Raw genomic sequence first — 21,097 nt, forward strand, 5'->3', positions numbered from 1 at the left:
TATGAACCATTTTGGTATGACATTTGACTGTTGTGAAAGTTGTTATTTCATTTCTGCAAAGCATCTAGTTATGAAGTTAGCAAGGGCTTCTAAATAGTAAGGTACACAGTAAAATCCAGTGTTGAATTAACACCTACAGTGTTTATTCATGTCCAACTGGACACAAATCAACACTGAAAGAGTTAACACTCTAGGTGTTAATTCAACACTGGGGATTTGGCTGTGTAGAAAAGATACAACAGATTTAAAATTTCATACACACTAATAAGACATTTGAACACAGAAACCAAACACAAATCAATTAAAATCAATTTCGAATAAATTCCAAACACAAGGGTAGAGTGCTTCTGGAAAAAAAAGAAAATAAAAAAAGAAACCAAGCCTGAGCTTGTTTATTATACTTTACTCAAGTTAAAGTGCAATTACTCATCTACATAAATACTCTGGGAAATGTTGAACTGCAGCTTCAAATTCATCACAGTTGAAATTTAAAGGCAGAAACTCATAAATTTTCTTAAAGTATAAAAGTAAAAGCACAATAAAGATTCAGAAAAATATAAGCCTCCTACCACACACTGATGTTAATTTCTGGTGATTAATTAGTGCCTCTTTAACCCAGGAACCAGGGAACATGTGAAAATATCTAAACGGCTAACCACAGCTTTAATCCTAATCTCTTAAATAATAGCTAGCATGATCATAACTTCCTAACTACCAATACAAACTGCCTTGATAAGTACAATGTGTAAATAAACACAAACAGGTAGAATATAGTGATTGAGATTAGGTTTCATTCTTGCTGACATTCAAAATTTTATGATTATAGAGAATTGTAGTGTTTGAAAATGTAGTTAGTAGAAAGTAGAGATTTTTCTTCTAAAACGTAGTAAAAGTCAAAAGTATAAGGTAAAAGAAAAGCTTAAGTAAAGTATACATGCTTAAAAACAAGACTTAAGTACAGTGCCAATGTAACTGAATACAAGTGTGAATAATAATCTCCAGCACATTTTCTGTGTCCTGAAAAGACAGGGTGTGTCCACCTGGAGAAATATTTCTCAAATATAAAAAGCAGGACTGAACAGGTTTTAAGTTGTGGTAGGCACAGAAAAGTTCAAATGAGAGCAATAAATAAATCCTAGATTTCTAATATAAGCTTTGATACCTCAGACCAGGAGGAAAAAAGTTACCGTTCTATCCCGAGGATTATTAAAACCAACCTTTTTATTATTTTTTTAAAAATATTTTTATTGAGAAAGAAAACAAACTTCCTGTCACATAGCAGCAATACCATTCTCATTTTTTGTTATACTTAAAAATCAACCTTTAAGGCCTGTTAAGGTCAACTACTTTTTGGAAATCATTTAATGTAAAGAAGTTATAATGCCTGCTGTCTTTATTGTACTGTATATAGGGCAATCAATAAGATAAAACCGATTGTACTAAAATCGTTAATCTGCTAGATGTCTAGGCAATGAGCCAAGAATTGACCATTGAGGCATTCCAGTGGAAGACCAAAATATTTCCAATAGATAAATAAGATACAAAAATGCATTAAGTACAATGTGTGTAAATCACCCAGAAATCAAGTGTATTGGTATTTAGGTAAACCAGGGGTGTTTCCACTGTATAAAAGGGAGCCCCGTAACTGGGGTTTTTAGATCACTTTGGGACGTCTCACTGTGTGGATCGCGTGTGATGGACAATAAATTGGACCTTTTCTTTTCTCATTCATGGTTCTTTGTGGTTTTTCTTCATCAGTACTTGACTTTGAAACTTATTAGTGTTTAACGTTTGGAAAAAATAGAAACAACAGAATCCATACACACACAAGTAACAGGAAATGTAATATTAGCTCTAATATTATTGATATTGTCAATAAATGTTCACAATCCATAGTGCAAACTGGGGTAAGAGAAGGAGCGCCATTTACGTGGGAATCAATAGTAGAAAATAGAAAACCGTGGATTGTGTTCATTAGCAGTTAGTAAATCATTAACGTGAAATGATGTTGCATTCTCAACCCTAATATCGCACCAAACTGTCACGAATCGTGACGGAGCAGAGATAGGACGGATGCAAGTGCAGTATGAACGGTTGTTTATTAGAAAGAGAGACAGGCAGACAAATCCAAAACGTGATCCAAAACGTAATCCAAAAACATGCAAGAGGTTAGGCGATTGACAAACAGGCATACACGGGGCAAGGCAGGAGTCTAGGTTGATAAACAAAACAAGAAACGAACTATGACGAGGGACTGGAAGCGGATAATCCAGCGCGAACTAACTTTAAACATGAACTGTGACTATGACTATGACTATGACTACGACTACGATACGAACTAAACTAACGTTAAGGTATTATTATTAATCTTCCGCGCCGAGTGCTGGGAGGCGCGCGGTATATATGCGGACATAATCAGCGTCTAAACTGCTTGCAGCTGAGAGCAATACAGACCCACGTGAAATCCCAGCCAATGACAGAACAGGGAGGAGACATGACAGAAACATAAACAAAACACACGTGTCCAGATGTTATTACGGTCAACAACGGAAAAGCAGGTGCTCGCGCATTCGCGCTTAGAGCACGCTGCTTAAAGGGGGAATCGTGACAGAACCCCCCCCCCCCAAAGGCACTCCTCCCGGAGTGCCATGAGCCATCCCATTTAATTGGCGGACCCGGCCCCCTGGACTGAATGTCCCAGGCAGAGCCAGGAAACTGCACGGTGTTCTTGGCGGCGCAGGGAAGCAGAGCGACATCCACAGCCGGGCAGGCAGGCTGAGCAAAGTCCTCGCGGAGCATGAAGGCAGAGCGACGTCCTCGGCGGAGCATGAAGGCAGAGCGACGACCACAGCCGGGCAGGCAGGCTGAGCAAAGTCCTCGGCAGAGCATGAAGGCAGAGCGACATCCACAGCAGGGCAGGCAGACTGAGCGAAGTCCTCGGCGGAGCATGAAGGCAGAGCGACATCCACAGCCGGGCAGGCAGGCTGAGCGAAGTCCTCGGCGGAGCATGAAAGCGGAGCGACAACCCCAGCTGAACTGGAAGGCAGAGCGAAGTCCCCTGTAAGGCCAGGGAGAGGAGCGTGGGTCTCCGTGCGGCCAGGGAGAGGAGCGTGGGTGTCCTCGAAGCAGTAGGGGGGAACGACGTTTGCCATGGAGCCGGAAGGCTGAGCGACGACCTCAGCTGAACAGGGGGGCTGAGCGACGACCACAGCTGAACAGGCGGGCTGAGCGACGTCCACAGCTGAACAGGCGGGCTGAGCGACGTCCACAGGTGAACAGGGAGGCTGAGCGACGTCCACAGCTGAACAGGGGGGCTGAGCGACGTCCACAGCTGAACAGGGAGGCTGAGCGACGTCCACAGCTGAACAGGGAGGCTGAGCGACGTCCACAGCTGAACAGGGAGGCTGAGGCTCTGAGGTCACCAGGTGAACCTTGGGCATGGGCGGAGCTTGGCTGGCCGCGTCAGCAGACTCGGGCGCGAGCAGAACTTGGCTGTGCGTGTCAGCAGACTGGGGCGCGAGCAGAACTTGGCTGTGCATGTCAGCAGACTGAGGCGCGAGCAGAACTTGGCTGTGCGTGTCAGCAGACTGGGGCGCGAGCAGAACTTGGCTGTGCGTGTCAGCAGTCTTGGGCGTGGGCTGAACTTGGGCGACCGGGTCGGTAGACTTGGGCGTGAGCAGCATTTGGTCATTAGGCTGAGATATTAGCAGAGCTTGGTCAACTGGATCAGCAGGCTTGAACGTGAGCTCAGGGACGTGAGACTTGGCTTGGACCTCAGGGACGTGAGACTTGGCTTGGACCTCAGAGCCTGGAGGCTTGGCCTGGACGTCAGAGCCTGGAGGCTTGGCCTGGACATCAGAGCCTGGAGGCTTGGCCTGGACGTCAGAGCCTGGAGGCTTGACTTGGACCTCAGGGACTGGAGGCTTGACTTGGACCTCAGGAACGTGAGACTTGGCTTGGACCTCAGGGACGTGAGACTTGGCTTGGACCTCAGAGCCTGGAGGCTTGGCCTGGACATCAGAGCCTGGAGGCTTGGCCTGGACGACAGAGCCTGGAGGCTTGACTTGGACCTCAGGGACTGGAGGCTTGACTTGGACCTCAGGGACTGGAGGCTTGACTTGGACCTCAGGGACTGGAGGCTTGACTTGGATCTTAGGGACTTGAGGCTTGACTTGGACTTGGACCTTAGGGACTTGAGACTTGACTTGGATTTCAGAGACTAGAGGCTTGACTTGGACTTCAGAGACTGGAGGCTTGACTTGGACCTTAGGGACTTGAGACTTAACTTGGGTTTCATAGTTGAGCTCTGCATGAAGTTGCCTATAGTAATGGGTAAACGGCAGGGCAGGTTCGCCTGCCAGACTTACCCCCCTGAGAAGTTGTTCTAGCTTGTCCTTCCCCTCCGGACTCCCGAATAGCATCATGAATTCCCCCACAAACTGTTCTACACTGTCCAGGTTCCTACAGTGCTTAACCAGTTTGAGCTGCACCCATTGACGGGCCGGTCCAAAGAACCGGGACCACATGAATCGGAGCCATTGCTTCTCCTCTGGCTTAGGGTCTAACAGGCTGGCGAAATAGTATTGACAGTATACCAGAAAATATTCAGGGGCACCGAAAAATCCTTCAAATGGATCAGGAAGCTCCATAAATGTCCATTGTGGGAAGTGGACGGAGTCCATAGCGGGGACGGTTGGCGTTGACTTCCAGGTTCTGCGTCTCCTCCGTTCTCCTGCTGCATCCATGTTTGGGCGGAAGATTCTGTCACGAATCGTGACGGAGCAGAGATAGGACGGATGCAAGTGCAGTATGAACGGTTGTTTATTAGAAAGAGAGACAGGCAGACAAATCCAAAACGTGATCCAAAACGTAATCCAAAAACATGCAAGAGGTCAGGCGATTGGCAAACAGGCATACACGGTTCAAGGCAGGAATCTAGGTTGATAAACAAACAAGAAACGAATTATGATGAGGGACTGGAAGCGGATAATCCAGCGCGAACTAACTTTAAACATGAACTGTGACTATGACTATGACTACGACTACGATACGAACTAAACTAACGTTAAGGTATTATTATTAATCTTCCGCGCCAAGTGCTGGGAGGCGCGCGGTATATATGCGGACATAATCAGCGTCTAAACTGCTTGCAGCTGAGAGCAATACAGACCCACGTGAAATCCCAGCCAATGACAGAACAGGGAGGAGACATGACAGAAACATAAACAAAACACACGTGTCCAGATGTCATTACGGTCAACAACGGAAAAGCAAGTGCTCGCGCATTCGCGCTTAGAGCACGCTGCTTAAAGGGGGAATCGTGACACAAACCTGTTTCCACTTCCACTTAACCTGTCTACATTCAAATATCTTCATTCAACCAACAGGAGTAACAAATGGCTTAGATCTAATCTTAACAGGTGCACTAATTTAAAGGCAATGGGAAACAATAAAAGCAGAAAAGGAAGAGAAAATGACTGTATACACACACCCCCACACACGTACACACAGATTACCTTTTAGAGCACTGGCTATTTTACATCCAGCACATATTTTAAGTTGATGCCTCTGTTCAATTCAATTAATCTAGTTTTGTTGCTACATCAAAGGGCTTATCTTCTGGAGGAGGCCGTCATCTACAAGCATGCGTTTAATTGATTCCATTTAGCCAAAGCCGCCTTTAGCACAAATCAAGAAAGCCAGCCGTGGGCTTGAAAATGATTAACAATCAGCTGGCAAACAGGCATGTTGTTAGCTGCTGATGCCATCTGAAAGACCATTTGAAATGGCCAGAAACAACTAGAACACAGTGATAGAACAGCACTTCTGAATTCACAAATGCCACGTCCAGAGTGAATCTCTGATTGCGCATGGTAGTAAGCACTCAAAAATTCTGTTGCCATGGTAATATTTGGATGGCGTACAGTCAGGCTTGTGTGATTTTTTTTTTTTCTGGCTCATTTCATCGGGAATGAGTATCCGCTGGAGACTATTCTCGCTCCCAACACTCCGGCCCCGGAGGATTGAGCAGGTGAGATCTGATGCAAAACACTGTCCTAATAACTCAGGCACTAAAATCATTCTGTAAATACATTATTTACAGGATCAGAGCATTCAGAAAGAGCTTTACTAAATATAACACGAGGGGTGTGATGCAAGAATATAAGAAAGTAATCAATGACTGCGGAGTGTGAACTCCAAAGTCGAGTATTTTCCAATAACAGTGCATTCCGAAATGTATTTGTTCCTCTTATACCACAATTAAAATGTTTCAATAATTAAATAATGACACATCATACTTTTTATCCATTTAAAACGATGGGGCATTCATGACACAAGTTTCTGTTCTCACTACATTACAGCAACTATAAATAGTCCTTCCCTCACCAGCCTCTCTTTTTTCTCTTTCTTAAAGTTAAGCATACAAACAAACAAACAAACAAACAAAAAAAACTGCACATCATCTAACTAACCAACCAGAAAGGCCTCTGTCCTGTAACTTGAAGTTACAGGTTTACCTCTGACTGTTACAAAGTGCTGACACTGGAGAGTCCTTCCTCATAGATCACAATTATACCATCGTACGAGTATAAATTATACAGCTGGAACCACTGTCAGAGCTGCTATTATAGAAACTGAATCAACATCTTCTGACCAATCAGAATCGAGAATTCAACAGAGCAGTGGTTTAACAGAATCTTGCCTACGCATACTGTATCCGGATGTTTGCGTGGTCTGGGATCCCTTCATCTGGCCAGTTTATGAAGGCAACATTCTCCTTCATATCCCATAATTCTGTGAGTGATCTCTGCTGCAGCAAAATGGTGGCGGAAAACACTAGATGCGTCTGAATATCCCTACTAACCTACTTTACAGTAGTTGAAAAGCGGTATGCCAAAGGAGTAGTATGTCCAATTCTCAGTATTCATAAAACAGTAGGCGACAAATACCTGGATGATCTACTGCTTATCCATAGGCAACACTAGGGGTATTAAATGTTGCTTGTGGTTAAACCGTAATTGTTTAACAACACCTGAGTAAATTGTTACCTTATTTAAAGTTTTTGCAGTTATTATGATGTATTCATACTACACACATATACTGATCAGTACTTAATATATAAAGGGCCGAGCAGTAGGTACTGAGTCGAATGCAGTAGGTACTGTCACAATACGTGATTTCAGACCCACGGAGAGTGTGTGTACATAAGTTATTTGTAATTATTTTCACTTTTTTAGATTTGATTTTTGTAGAGAAATAGCTGGTGTAAGTGAATGCCATCACGTTGGCAATGTTGTTGCATATACTGCCTTTGAAGCTGTATCAAACTGTTTCCTGATGACTACAATAGTAATTGTCGAAGTGCTGCCTTCTATGGCACTAACTTATGAGGCAACGTAGGCAGTGAAGCTTAAAGATAACTCACTTCTTTTGTGGACACACCTAAAAAATAACTTTTAGAATCAGGGGCTGAAATCAAATTCACTAAGTAACAACTCTAAGATGTCCACAGTGCTGATATATCACGCAGAATCCAAAAAAATGTCATTAGGTTGCATAGCTTCCTTCTGCTGTTTAAAGAAAAAAAAATACTTAGACACTTTAATCATTCCTTTGAAAATAGTGCATTGTTATTAGCTAGTGTGAATAAAATGTAATTGAACACAGTAAGAAATAAGGAATAACACACAGTGGTGCTGTGCTGTTATGCGAAAATAAGGGTGGTGTGATATGGCCCAACTCAAACCCAAAAGTGTGTTATTTTCATATAACAGCACAGTCTGAAATGAGTTATTCCACTTTTACCACAGCAATTTGCCAACGATTACAACTTTTGAATTATTAATAAGCTACACATCACCCTTTTTAATGGTTTCTCATTGCATTTGCCATGCATCCCACTTGGCATACAAATACTATGTACTAAAAGTATGTACCCTTTTTGTGAAAAAGTATTTCTTCTTCTGTTTTTGTGTATATCTCATGCTAAAAAGTTTTAGATCAAATGAAACTTGAGGATCGAGTGATCCACAGGATCAAGTGATCCTCAATTGCTCCCATTAAACTTAAAATCTGGTTGTACCACCTTTAGTAGCAATAACTGAAACCAAATTCTTCAGATAACTGAAGATCAGTCTTTCACTTACTTCTAGGACAAGGACTTACTCTTATGCTTTGGATCATTGTCTTGCTGCATAATCCAGTTGAGCTTGAGTTTCAATTTATGGACTGAAAGATATTCTCCTTTAGGATTTTATGGTATAGAGCAGAATTCATGTTTCCCTCAATTACTGAAAGTTTCCCATGCATTGAAGCAGCAAAGCATCCCCACACCATCACACTTCCACCACCATGCTTGATCATAGGTATTATGTTCTTTTTGTGAAATTCTGTGTTTGGTTTAACGGATGTACCGGGACCCCTGTCTTCTAATCAGTTTCACTTTCGACTCATCAATACACAGAACATTCTCCCAAAAGGTTTGAGGATCATCATCAATATGTGATTTGACAAAATTCAGATGAGCCTTAATGTTCTTCTGGGTTAGCAGTGGTTTTTGCCTCACTACTCCTCCATGGATGCCATTTTTGCCCAGTGTCTTTCTGATAGTGGAGTCAGAAAAAAAAAAACATAAACTCCTCTGTCCTGAAGACTTTCCTGTGCTGGGAAACTTTACAGTGCACCATGACTGTTACACAGCACTGACACACGTGGCTTCTTCCATAAATGTTACATAAACGTCTCCTAAGAAAACAATGATTGTATATTTTTCATTGTTAAACAACTACTCGTTAATTTAAACTCTACTTACACAAATCCTCCCTAGATATTTTATTAATAACAAAATGCTTGTTTAATCTGTTTATTATTAGTCTTACATTATGTTAAGGGTCTGCCATAGTATCTTTTTTGCTCATCATAAATTTTAGGAATATGAAAGGCATTTGAAATTAAAAGTGCAATTCAAGTCTAATGTTACCCACACAGAGATGACTAAACTAGTTCAAAAGGCATCTGTGAGTCGATGTCTGCAACATACAATGAAACTAAAAGAAATTCAGATGGGCTTATCTTCATGAGTCATGTTCTTTCATCATTTTCCCGCAGAATGCCAATATGTCTGACATGTTGAATTACCGTCCATTTCGGCTGAAGGAAGAGAGAGAAAGTGAGAGAAAAATGGAGCAACGTAGCAGAAAATCTAATTGGGATCCCGCTTAACGTAATGTGAGAAGTATTATTCTCTCCTCTTTTCAAGGTTAGCAGACAGAACAGAGCAGCAGCAGCCAGATGAGTCGTTCTATTATAGCGTTTGCCACATCTCACTTTCCAAAACCCAGCACAGCATCCGTCGCTGTGGTAGTGCTTTATTTGTTCATTCTTCCTGTTCCTGCACACTGGGGGGAGCAAATAGGACCCTTCACTTTGTAATGTGTCCCTAAAAATATTTAGTGTTGCAACAGCTTCATATGTTTTTCCCACTTCCATCCATCCATTTCTGAAGACCTCATGAGTGAGGCAAGAAGCATCTATTCCCAACAGTTAGGGTAGTAACATAATACTATGGGGTGGATAAAAGTGAAAGGATCCACGAATTTTAAAGCTGAGCATCTTTTGTGGTTAGATGGTGTACTGCATTGTGATTTTATTACTCATTACATTATAAAATGTGCAGAATTGCATTGCTACCACTGAGTTGTATGTACAAGCCCTTACTGGTTGGTGGAGATTAAAAAAAGTAAACCTTTAGTGAACCAGATTCAAGCTGACAGGCCTATTCATGCTTTTTTTCTGCTTTGATTTGCAGACATCTGCACCTGAAACATGCTGTCTTAGACAAAATATACCCATTTGTATTCCCACAACCATCTCTCTACCACCCCCACCCTCCCAAGAACACTTCATTAAAACATCACACATCGGAACTCAAACAAAATCTATGATTTCCCCAAACAGACATCGAGACAGGTCAAACACCCTTGGAACCATGGGAAAATAAACAGCCATGTAACCAGAATGCCTACAGACCTCATAATGTTAGTGTATCAAATGTATATGCCACAAGAGTTATCTTCCCTTAGGTAAATATAGCTGATGAAAGCTCAATGTACATTTCAATGATGAGACAGATCATAGAGTTAAACCTCCAGTCGGAGTGATGCATCATTTTGCATATATTACCCCTGTCAGATCTGTATCTCGTTGAAACTGTTCTCCTCGTCTATTTCCACAGAGACTGCAAGTTTTCACGCTATGCCTACAATTTGCTAACGTGGATGAATCTTCCAGCTGCTTATCTTATTAAAAGTACTAGTCGGACAGGATAGGATTTCTGGAAATGTCTGTTATAGTGGTGCTTTAAGGTTTGTGAACCCTTTAGAATCTTCTATATATCTGCATAAATATGACCTAAAACATCATCAGATTTTTACAAAAGTCCTAAAAGTAGACAAAGAGATCCTAATTAAACAAATGAGACAAAAATATTATACTTGGTCATTTATTTATTGAGGAAAAGATCCACTATTACATATCTGTGAGTGGCAAAAGTATATGACCCTCTAAGATTAGCAGTTAATTTCAAGGTGAAATAGGAGTCAGGTGTTTTCAAACAATGGGATGATGATCAGGTCTGAGTGAGTGAGCACCCTGTTTTATTTAAAGAACAGGGATCTATCAAAGTCTGATCTTCACAACACATGTTTGTGGAAGGTTATCATGGCACGAACAAAGGAGATTTCTGAGGACCTCAGAAAAAGAGTTGTTGATGCTCATCTGGCTGGAAATGGTTACAAAACCATCTCTAAAGAGTTTGGACTCCACCAATCCACAGTCAGACAGATTATGTACAAATGGATGAAATTTAAGACCACTGTTACCCTCCCCAGGAGCGGTCGACCAACAAAGATCACTTCAAGAGCAAGATGTGTAATAGTCCACAAGGTGACAAAGAAGCTAGGGTAACTTCTAAGCAACTGAAGACCTTTCCCACATTGGCTAATGTTAATTTTCATGAGTCCACCATCAGGAGAACACTGAACAACAATGGTGTGATTGGCAGGATTGCAAGGAGAACGCCACTGCTCTCCAAAAAGACCATTTCTGCCTATTTGCGGTTTGCTGAAGATCACATGGACCAGCCAGAATACTATTGGACAAATGTCTTCTATTTTGAGACCAAGATAGAACGTTTTGGTTTAAATGAGAAGCATTATGTTTAGAGAAAGGAAAACACTGCATTCCAGCACAATAACCTTATCCCATCTGTGAAATATGGTAGTGGTAGTATCATGGTTTGGGCCTGTTTGCTGCATCTGGGCCTGGACAACTTGCCATCATTAATAGAACAATGAATTCTGAATTCTAAAGGAAAATGTCAGGACAGCTGTTCATGAACTGAATCACAAGAGAAAGTGGGTCATGCCGCAAGACAACGACCCTAAGCACACAAGTTGTTCTACCAAAGAATGGTTAAAGAAGAACAAAGTTAATATTTTAGAATGGCCAAGTCAAAGTCCTGATCTTATTCCAATAAATGTTGTGGAAGGACCTGAAGCAAGCAGTTTATGTGAGAAACCCATGAACATCCCAGAGCAGAGGCTGTTCTGTACTGCGGAATGGACTAAAATCCCTCCAAGCCGATGTGCAGGACTGATCAGAAACGTTTAGCTGCAGTTATTGCTGCACAATGGAGTCACACCAGATACTGAAAGCAAAGGTTCACATACTTTTGCCACTCACAGATATGTAATATTGGATCATTTTCCTCAATAAATAAATGACCAAGTATAATATTTTGTCTCATTTGTTTAATTGGGTTCTGTTTATCTACTTTGAGAACATGTGTGAAAATCTGATGATGTTTTAGGTCATATTTATGTAGAAATTCTAAAGGGTTCACAAACTTTCAAGCACCACTGTAAATAAAGTTGCTGGAGTATGTCTGTAAAATTTATGATTGATTCGCAAAGAATACGCAATGTCTCGAAGTGTCATGTTCTTGCACTAACAATTCTATATGTATTACATACACGTCATGTTTTTGACCTTTATAATAATGTTTGTTGCAGGGCACACGGGCAGGCAAATTGGGTTTGATCATTAGTAGGTCACATGACCATAACTTGTATGTAGGCTAAAGTCTACCTGTTCTAGGAACTCAATAACTTACCTAAAACCCCAAGGAGCGTTGTTTCTCTGACAAGTCCTTTTAAACACCATCTCTATTATTGTTCTGCGTTTTTTGATCTTGACAATATAAAAGAATGAGTGCTTCCTGGAGTGTCTTTATACTGAAGAAAAAGCATCATATAATATATAATAGCAACATGTCAATTCTGTTGACAGGATATGTATTACCAATGGTTAATTCTAGTGGTCTAGAAATATATGCCATCTGTCCGTGTACATTCAGTAGGCGTGAGATGACAAAAATCCCAGAGATGCTATGCTAATAAGCACATGATCCCACATAGTCTTGGCTGGCTTTATGGTTCATTGTAAAATTCAAATAGAATGCACAGTTCATATTATACAAAAAAAAATCAAATAAATAACAAGGTGATTATGTCGGTTTGTGTCTAGGCAGTGCACGCAAAAAAAACTTCTTTTTTTTTGTCAAAGCCAGTAGGCTTTAACAAAAGATCATGCATATTCATGTCCTAGTTGTTGAGGAGTATGTGTGGTTTCTTGTGTTGAGGTCTGCAAAATGGTGAGGTGTTAATTACCCTTTGCCCCCAGCTGAACAACACTGAGGGGATTAATGAAGGCTAATGCAAACACTTGCGCAGCATTTCTTCCACTTGGGCGCCTTTGCTTAATTGATGCACTGTATCTAATGACACGACTAGAAAACAGAGGTCTTCTAGTCACCCCAGGAAGACGCCACATGTACAAGCAGGTTCTAACAACATTACACGTCATGAGGTGTTCGTACACATCGGAACTGATTCATTTATGTAATTAGATTATAATCGTCTATAAATGGTGTTAGTGTATTTGGGTCAGAAATTGATATTATGTAACTGCTTTTAGGGCAAAAGAAGTATAATGTTTATGGATGACATAAGTGTAATTTAGGAAATAAAGTAAAGTAATACGACAGTTATGATTAGCTAAAGTGTTGCAACCAACACCACAAACCTGTCCAATAAGGACTAATAGTTAAAAAATAGTTTTAAAAAAAGCATGCAAGCATGTTACTACTGTTACTGCTGGAACATTTAGAGCTCTTAAGATAATCGAATAGCTGATATCAAAAAGGTGAGAGCCGAAGTTTTTCCTTCAGCAACCATACTGACAAATCGAGACAGATTTGCAAGACAGCTTTGAATCTAGGATAAAAATGTGCATTGGTACATATATCAGCTCTAGACAGCATTCTATAGATACTTTGCTTTTTGGTATATTACCTTAAAAATATTCAAGTAAGTCAGTGTGTAGGGTAAAATCTGAAAATGTTGATAGTGTCAAGCATTAATAACATAATTCCTCTCAGAACAATAGCTTGAAACATTTATTGAACTGAAACTGTGCAGCTGCTCTCTTCAAGGTAAAATCCTATGTAGCTGCATTGCTTCGCAACCTGCTCTGAATAGTTAACTAGTTCCCTTTCCTTAGAAAATAACTTCATTTGCATAGATGCCGTGTTTTGCTCAATACGTATTCTCGCTCTCTTACACGCACAAAACACACGCACACATACACGTACATATGCCATTTAAACATACTAACACATCTAATAAGAGAAGCACTGAGCAATCTGAACAAAAAAAAAAATATACAGAGAAAGAAATATGTAGAGGAGAAAACCATTTCATAAGAAGTGAATGTCTAAAAATAGCCCCCCATCTTTATGCTGAAATTTCTCCTTAGCATGTGAGTGAGAAACTGCAGAGTGCCGTTGCCGTTGGCCCGAAAGCTGCAGAAACACTGACCCGAAAAACTAACCTCAGCTAATGGAGGACACCCACATATTACAGACATGGTGCTGATAATGACCCAAGGCCTATCTAGGGAACAAGAAGTGCTCAGGCTTTCCGTTAGCACCACGCTGAAATGACTCCAGAAACTGCAAGGAACTTGCAGGCAAGGTGTCACTAATGAGCCCAGACAAAGCAGGGAATGGTGAGACAAGACCCCATCGTCTGCGCTCCCTCCAGTAACAAAGCACAATTTTTTTTTTCCTTTTTTCTTTTTTTAAATTGTCATTTTAGAGTAGAGGCTTCCATAACTCAATCATTCACTGAATGAAAATGACTCCTTTTTATGCAAACTCACTTCCTTGATTATTTTTCTCCAATTTTGTCACCTGCCAATTTCCACCCACCACCCAGCTCTCCCCTATACATCTCCACATACAACAGCTCCCAACCAGGGGTGGTGAAGACTAGCACATGCTCCTGGCCATGGCATTGCCACAGATCCTCTCCTAGTGCAGCCAATGGGGCTGATCTGCATTTGTAGGCTTTATCATAAATACATAAAACCCCTCTGAAACATTTTAGCAATTCACAAAAGTTACAAAATTACAATAAGTAGTGTACTAATATCAGCCTTAGATCAGGAGCCACAAAGCACCTGATATCTGTTGTACACTTTTCTGTCCACAAGCTTTAGAATCTTTAGGGCTACAGTCTGACTGGCTCTCTGCTCTTCCATGTATACATGCAATTTTTAATCACTGGACTAAGCAGCAGAATTCTTAACAGAATCCCATCTTTCAATAAAAGTTATTAAAGAGCTTTGCTTTAAGAAGCTAGTTGAGTAAATGATAATCTCCCCTGAGGGAAAATTTCTGAGATTGGTTGTGTTCCATGTTTGTCAAATGGACGTTTTCTGTAAAAACAGGCAGTTCTTGGCCACATTTCTTGAGGAAACATGAGGATAATGTGCAGAGTGCATGCTGATGCAATGTCCCAGACACTCTAGCAGATGTTAAAAGCCTTGTGAGACTAGTGTACTGACAACCAAAAGTTCTTTCCATTATTTTCTGTATATTATAGGTGTTAAGCAATGCTACTATCTGTAACTGTTTAGTTCTCCAAATATTCAGATCTGTATTTGGATCTAAACCCAAATTGGAAGGGACCTAAATTGGAAGTTTGTTTTTTTAAAGGAACTCTACCACTATGCTCCCAGAACCACTTCAAAAATGCCAGCATTGTCAGCATGGTGCATGAATTCTGATTCTGCCAGTTCCTCAACCTCAGCTACATCACTCAAGTTATATCTTGTCTCAACTAGAAATGTACATGAATATTTTTTTTTTAAATTGCTTGTACCCCACCATGATATTTTCCGATAAATTTTGTTGGTTCTATAACTAGTAAACAAACCAACAGCCTAATTTAAACCAACACAATCTTGACCAGGATGTTCCTAAGGATGCTGTACAGTCTAACATCAACATAAACATTGTCTTTATTTGTTTGGCTAGCTTTATATCTGACTGCTTGTGCAGCATTTTTTTTTTTTTTAATTGTAGGATCCTATTGAAGTCCTGATGCTACAATAGCAATGTGAACCTTTAAAAAAATCTTGATGTGTGCCTACTGTTGATGTCTGTTTAAAACACATGATTAGTTCAGTCTAAATTGTCCATTTGTATGTACATCTCTGCGATTAAACAATAAATAATATTTGCATTTTCATCCATCACTCATTTTAACTCTGCACTGTTTTTTTGTTTGCCAAACTCACACAAGGACCTTTCATCCCCAGCTGCTGCCAGACTGATGGTGACAACAGGACAGTCGAGACAAGAAAGGAAGGAACTGTCTGTCCTCTCCTCTACACGTTCTAGCCTGAGTCACAACTCCTGCTGATCTGCAGCCTGACCAGCTACAATAAAGGTCTTTTTTTCCCCACAGAATTCAAACTGAGGCAATCGGTGGACCCAATCAGACTTCGTAGGAAGGTTATGTAGGAAGGATATCACTGTGGATTGATGCTTTAATGAAAGTTGCTTGATTTAATATATCTCACCTCAGAAACAGCTGGGAATGTAGATCAGCAATATGTAATACTGTATGTAATGCAAAAACATGACGGTGTTTCTCTGAAAAAGACCGAAAGGAGTCTTTTATCACCCGTCTGATGAAATCAGAAAGGTGCGTGACGTATTTGGTGGAAAAAACAGAGATGAGATGTCACTGAAGGCATGGCTGATGCTGATGGAACAGTATTGAATAGTATCTCAGGGGTCGAGGCGGTTAACTGTGTTTGACAGCCATGGTTGCTGGAGCCATCACCGGAGCTGCTCATGTCCAATGGAGCACCGGGTTTCAAACCAGCAGCCGATGAAGCACCAAAAATCCCCTGTTAGTGCACTTTGACAGCCACCCAAATGAAATGTCACGGGCTGCTCACACCATTCCCCTACCCTGGTGCAGGGGTTAGACATAGCTATTGATCCATCCTCACAATCCTCAGGCTAGCTTATAATTATCTTCATTATTCAGTGCCCTTCTGCCTGTGGCATTCTGAGACTCTCAGCATTATGGAAAATCTTTACATTTCTTTACATTTCAATGAAGCATCATTTGATGCTTCATGATAGATTATGTATACTGTACATTTGCAATGCTCCTGACCTAGACACAAGAGTTTAGCATTTTTCATTTAATATTTTACAAAATTTGGAAATGAAGCATTTAAGGGTTAGATTCTCTGGAAATTACAGGGTATATGAAGTTACACCCTAAGGAAGGCCAGCAATGACCTGCCTTTTCTGGTGTTAAAAGATCAATTACATTAAAAAAAAAAAAAAATCTTTAAGGGGGTCAGTAGTGTTTTTGAGGGGGAAAATACTATTATTTACAAAAGAAGCTAATGAGAACATTTCTGTTAAAAATGTGGGGGGGGGGGGGACGTGGGTTCAAGAAATATAGTAATTAAAATCACTGTCTGATCTGTACAATTATAAGTTGGATAAGATTGACATGCTCGTGCATTTTGGGTGGATGCCAGACAGTAATGGAAGCACGATTTACCTTCAACCAGTCTTGCCATATTAATATCATTGATAGGTGTAGGAAATAAAACACCCTGACAGCTCCACTGAAAATGATTAAAATAACATGCCATGAATACAACATAAACTAGGCCTACTTCTTACCTTATAAAAGCAGATCTACCAGGAAAAAAACTGGGATTCTAATTGGTCAGTACTATTTCTCACTATAGTGGTAGCCAATAAAATGTGATTAAACAAACTTCATGTCCATTTGACAATTGTGATGGTGAAGTTAAATATGAAGGAATCATAATGATGATTTGTACTTTTATGAATGTCATTATAGTGCAATTACTGGCAAACCATCTTATTTGATGCATATATAAACACAAGTGTTTTATGTCCATTGACCACCTATGAATAAGAATTTAGAACTACCGCTTCAAGTGCCCACCATCTCACCAAAGACCCACCAAGGTACCAGGAAGACATGTATCAAGACATGTCTTCCAAGCACTCAGGTGGCGCGATAAAATCCCCCTGCCTGTCCAAACAGCTAGACTGAAAACTGAAGATCTACCTCTTCACCAAGCATTTTACCTGAGCACTAAAACAGCAAAACTCCTGACTTATGTCTCCTTCTAACACTACTCTAACAAGGTTTTAGCAGTTTTAGTGTTCTTAGATCGTACAATATTTTTAAAAGAATACAAAGCACTTTTGTAAGCCTCTCTAGATAAGGACATCTGCCAAATGCTATAAAAATAAATTTAAATATATTAGCTATAAGAACAGACAAAGACTCATTCACAGTCTCACACTGGTGCACTAAAGACATGCTGATAATTAGGTACTGTACAAGTAATCACCTTCATTATATTATGCATAATTTTTAGTTTTACTAGGAAAAACGTGACCAGTCGTTGGTTGAGCATTTCAAAAGAACAAGGTCACCAGAGATTTGAAAGTACATCAAATCCATTTCCGATCGAACATATAAAATAAAACATCCAGCAGACTCACATCTGAAAGCATAATCCGGCATTGTAAACTGATATTAATTAGGCGTGTTTCTTCTTGCTTGCCTTTTAGGAGTGTATCATTTATTCATATTTGTGGTGCTCTTGCATTATGAATGACTCATAAGTCAGCTGGTCCTGTTTGACAGTATTAGTACTGCGAAAATCCTGATAGATTCTGCTCCATCAAAGAGCCTATGTGAAAGACTCGAGGTAAGCTTGGAAACGCTCACATCTAACAGGCTGTTGAAAATTTAAACAGAGACGGAGACCTTCTTTTGGGACTGGCTGTCAAACCTGTCTTAATATATGATATGCACAAACAGCCAGTGCTGCGGCACACGGTGGAGACCTGGCTCTCAAAGCTGGAGAACAGCAGGTCCCTGCTTTATTACGCTTCTTGAAGTAACTATGCACACACAGAATTTACTGTCTCCACTGAAAAACATGTCTTTACTCTAGTCAAAGGCACTTCACGTACTTCTCTTTGAGGGTGTCAAAATCAAAACAGATTGCTTTCAAGGATGCATTACAGCTTATGAATTATATGTCAGGTATAATCTCGACTTTTGACACTTCCAGTGTTAAGATGTCTGATATACAGAAACCGAAACGTCTTGTTGAACAGATATAACCTAGTAGTATTATTCATTCAGCATTCCTTCATCTTTAGTAACCATTTTATCCTGGTCCACCAGGGTTGTGATGGATCTGGATCCTATTCCAGGGCATGAAACTTTTCATAACAGAGAAAACAGAGATCCCGTAGGAAACCCACATGGACATGTCACACTCTATACAGAACAGAAATAACCCTGAGCTCAGGATTGATCCAAAGACCCTGGAGCTGTGAGGCAGAACACTACCCACTGCACCACTATGCCACCCGGTAGCAATATTATTAGTGGTAATAGTGTTAATAAGGGTAGTGTTAATAGCCTGGGATAACACCTGACAACTGAGATGGTGTGATCTGTCATACAGACTGCTTTCATCAATTTTCAGAATCAGGATTAGAAGCCAAGTATAACAGAGTGCACAAGGAATTTGACTTGTGCTTTAGACATTAGAATAAGACAAAAAAGATAAGGGCATAGACACCACTGGCAATATAAAACATGTTGGCTATAAAGTGTATATGAAAGAAGATATAAAGTATATAAAGAAGCATATACAGAAGTGGATAATGTTCTTGCATTTTGAACACAAATTGTAAGGCAATTGAGTGTTCGTTCAAGTCTGACTGTATGTGGTAAGAAGCTTTTCTGATGTCTCATCATGTTTATGCACACTGATCTGAATATTTGTGTCAACCTGTCAACCCACCCAAGTCAGGTGAATTTATTTTGTTGACATACAGTAAGGTTGTGGACCACTTTTTGGGCTTATTTATGTTAGAACACCATGAGAACTAGTAATTCTGGTATGTCACAGTTATGTGTCCCTTTCTGTGCTCCAAAATGGGAGGCAACTGCAGATAGGCAGAAATGGTCTTTTTGGAGAGCAGTGGCGTTGTCCTTGCAAACCTGCCATGCACGCCATTGTTGTTCCGTGTTCTCCTGATGGTGGACTCATGAAAATTAACATTAGCCAATGTGGGAAAGGTCTTCAGTTGCTTAGAAGTTCCTTTGTCAGCTTGTGGACTATTACACGCTCTTGGAGTAAGCTTTGTTGGTCAACCTACTCCTGGGGAGGGTAACAATGGTCTTAAATTTCATCCATTTGTACATAATCTGTCTGACTGTGGATTGGTGGAGTCTAAACTCTTTAGATACAGTTTTGTAGTCCTCAGTAATCTCCTTTGTTCGTGCCAGGATACACTTCCACAAACATGGGCTGTGAACATCAGACTTTGATAGATCCCTGTTATTTAAATAAAACACGGTGCTCACTCTCACCTGATGGTCATCCCATTGTTTGAAAACTCCTGACTCTAATTTCACCTTGAAATTAACTGCTAATCTTAGAGAGTCACATACTTTTGCCACTCACAGATATGTAATAGTGGATCATTTTCCTCAATAAATAAATGACCAAGTATAATATGTATGTCTCATTTGTTTAATTAGGATCTCTTTGTCTTCTTTTAGGACTTCTAAAAATCTGATGTTTTAGGTCATATTTATGCAGATATATAGAAAATTCTCACAAAATTTCAAGCACCACTGTAGGTGTAGGCAAAGCATTAATTGCTAATTAATTTTTGCATTGCATTAATAATAATGTCAATGAAACAATTAAATTCAAGGAGCCAGTCAAATTGACTAATATGTATAATAACTCAATAATAAATATAATAACTATGATAATGTTAGGTTGTGATTTCTAGTGCTATAACTAAATAAAACAAAACACATAGACATGCTGACTATGCTTCACAGACCCCTGGGGACCACAGTTTGAGAACCACTGAAATACAATAATCATTTTGTCAAAGGAAGGTCCTCACAAAGATAGAAAAATGTGTGTGTGTGTGTGGATAGATATAGCTGGGGCAACTCAGGAGGGACCCCTTGGCTTTCTAATCCACCTCATGGCTTTCACTGAGCATGAGCATGGAGAGACAGCATGCCAATGCAGTGTGTGTGGCTCAGGGCCTGGCATTTTTCACCAATGCACTTGATTCAAGTGCTCATGGGAGGCTCTTCACCACCCTATCACTGGAGAATCCTCATTGGCCATGTGCCTGTAACATAATGACTGCACACTCCAGGCTGCAGAAATCTCAGGAATGATGTCAGACTGTAGAATAAGCACAAAGCAAGACATGAAGAACACCCCAACATATACACACTCCTATACCTCAAACCCCCCCCAACACAAACACACCAAAAAAAAAAAAAACAACCCACAAATCAACACGACAAAGAAAGGAGGAGTACTGGAACTGTTTTACCCTGACAATGTTGAACATGACTTGCACAGGAGGTGCATTATACCAATGGCTGTTTACTCCAAAATGGCTCACAGACAGAGACTGCTTAATGTTCCCACACAAAGAGTAAACAGCATGCCAACGAGCGTGGACAGGCCACTGTAGAGCCAGCAGATCTTAGCCCGCAACTTGGCCTTCTCTGGCTGAACAGTGATGCATGAGGCACCGACTGAGCAATAATTCCCC

The 21,097-nt window shown here is 40.5% G+C and overlaps 1 protein-coding gene across 2 annotated transcripts in view; it reads right to left on the bottom strand.

Moving 5' to 3' along the window:
- nlgn1 (neuroligin 1) overlaps positions 1-21,097 on the bottom strand; it is a 231,859-nt gene that overhangs the window by 11,030 nt on the left and 199,732 nt on the right. The gene's annotated exons all lie outside the window — the stretch shown is intronic.

Source organism: Ictalurus furcatus, chromosome 10 (genome assembly GCF_023375685.1).
Source record: "Ictalurus furcatus strain D&B chromosome 10, Billie_1.0, whole genome shotgun sequence".
Classification (NCBI taxonomy): Eukaryota; Metazoa; Chordata; class Actinopteri; order Siluriformes; family Ictaluridae; genus Ictalurus; species Ictalurus furcatus.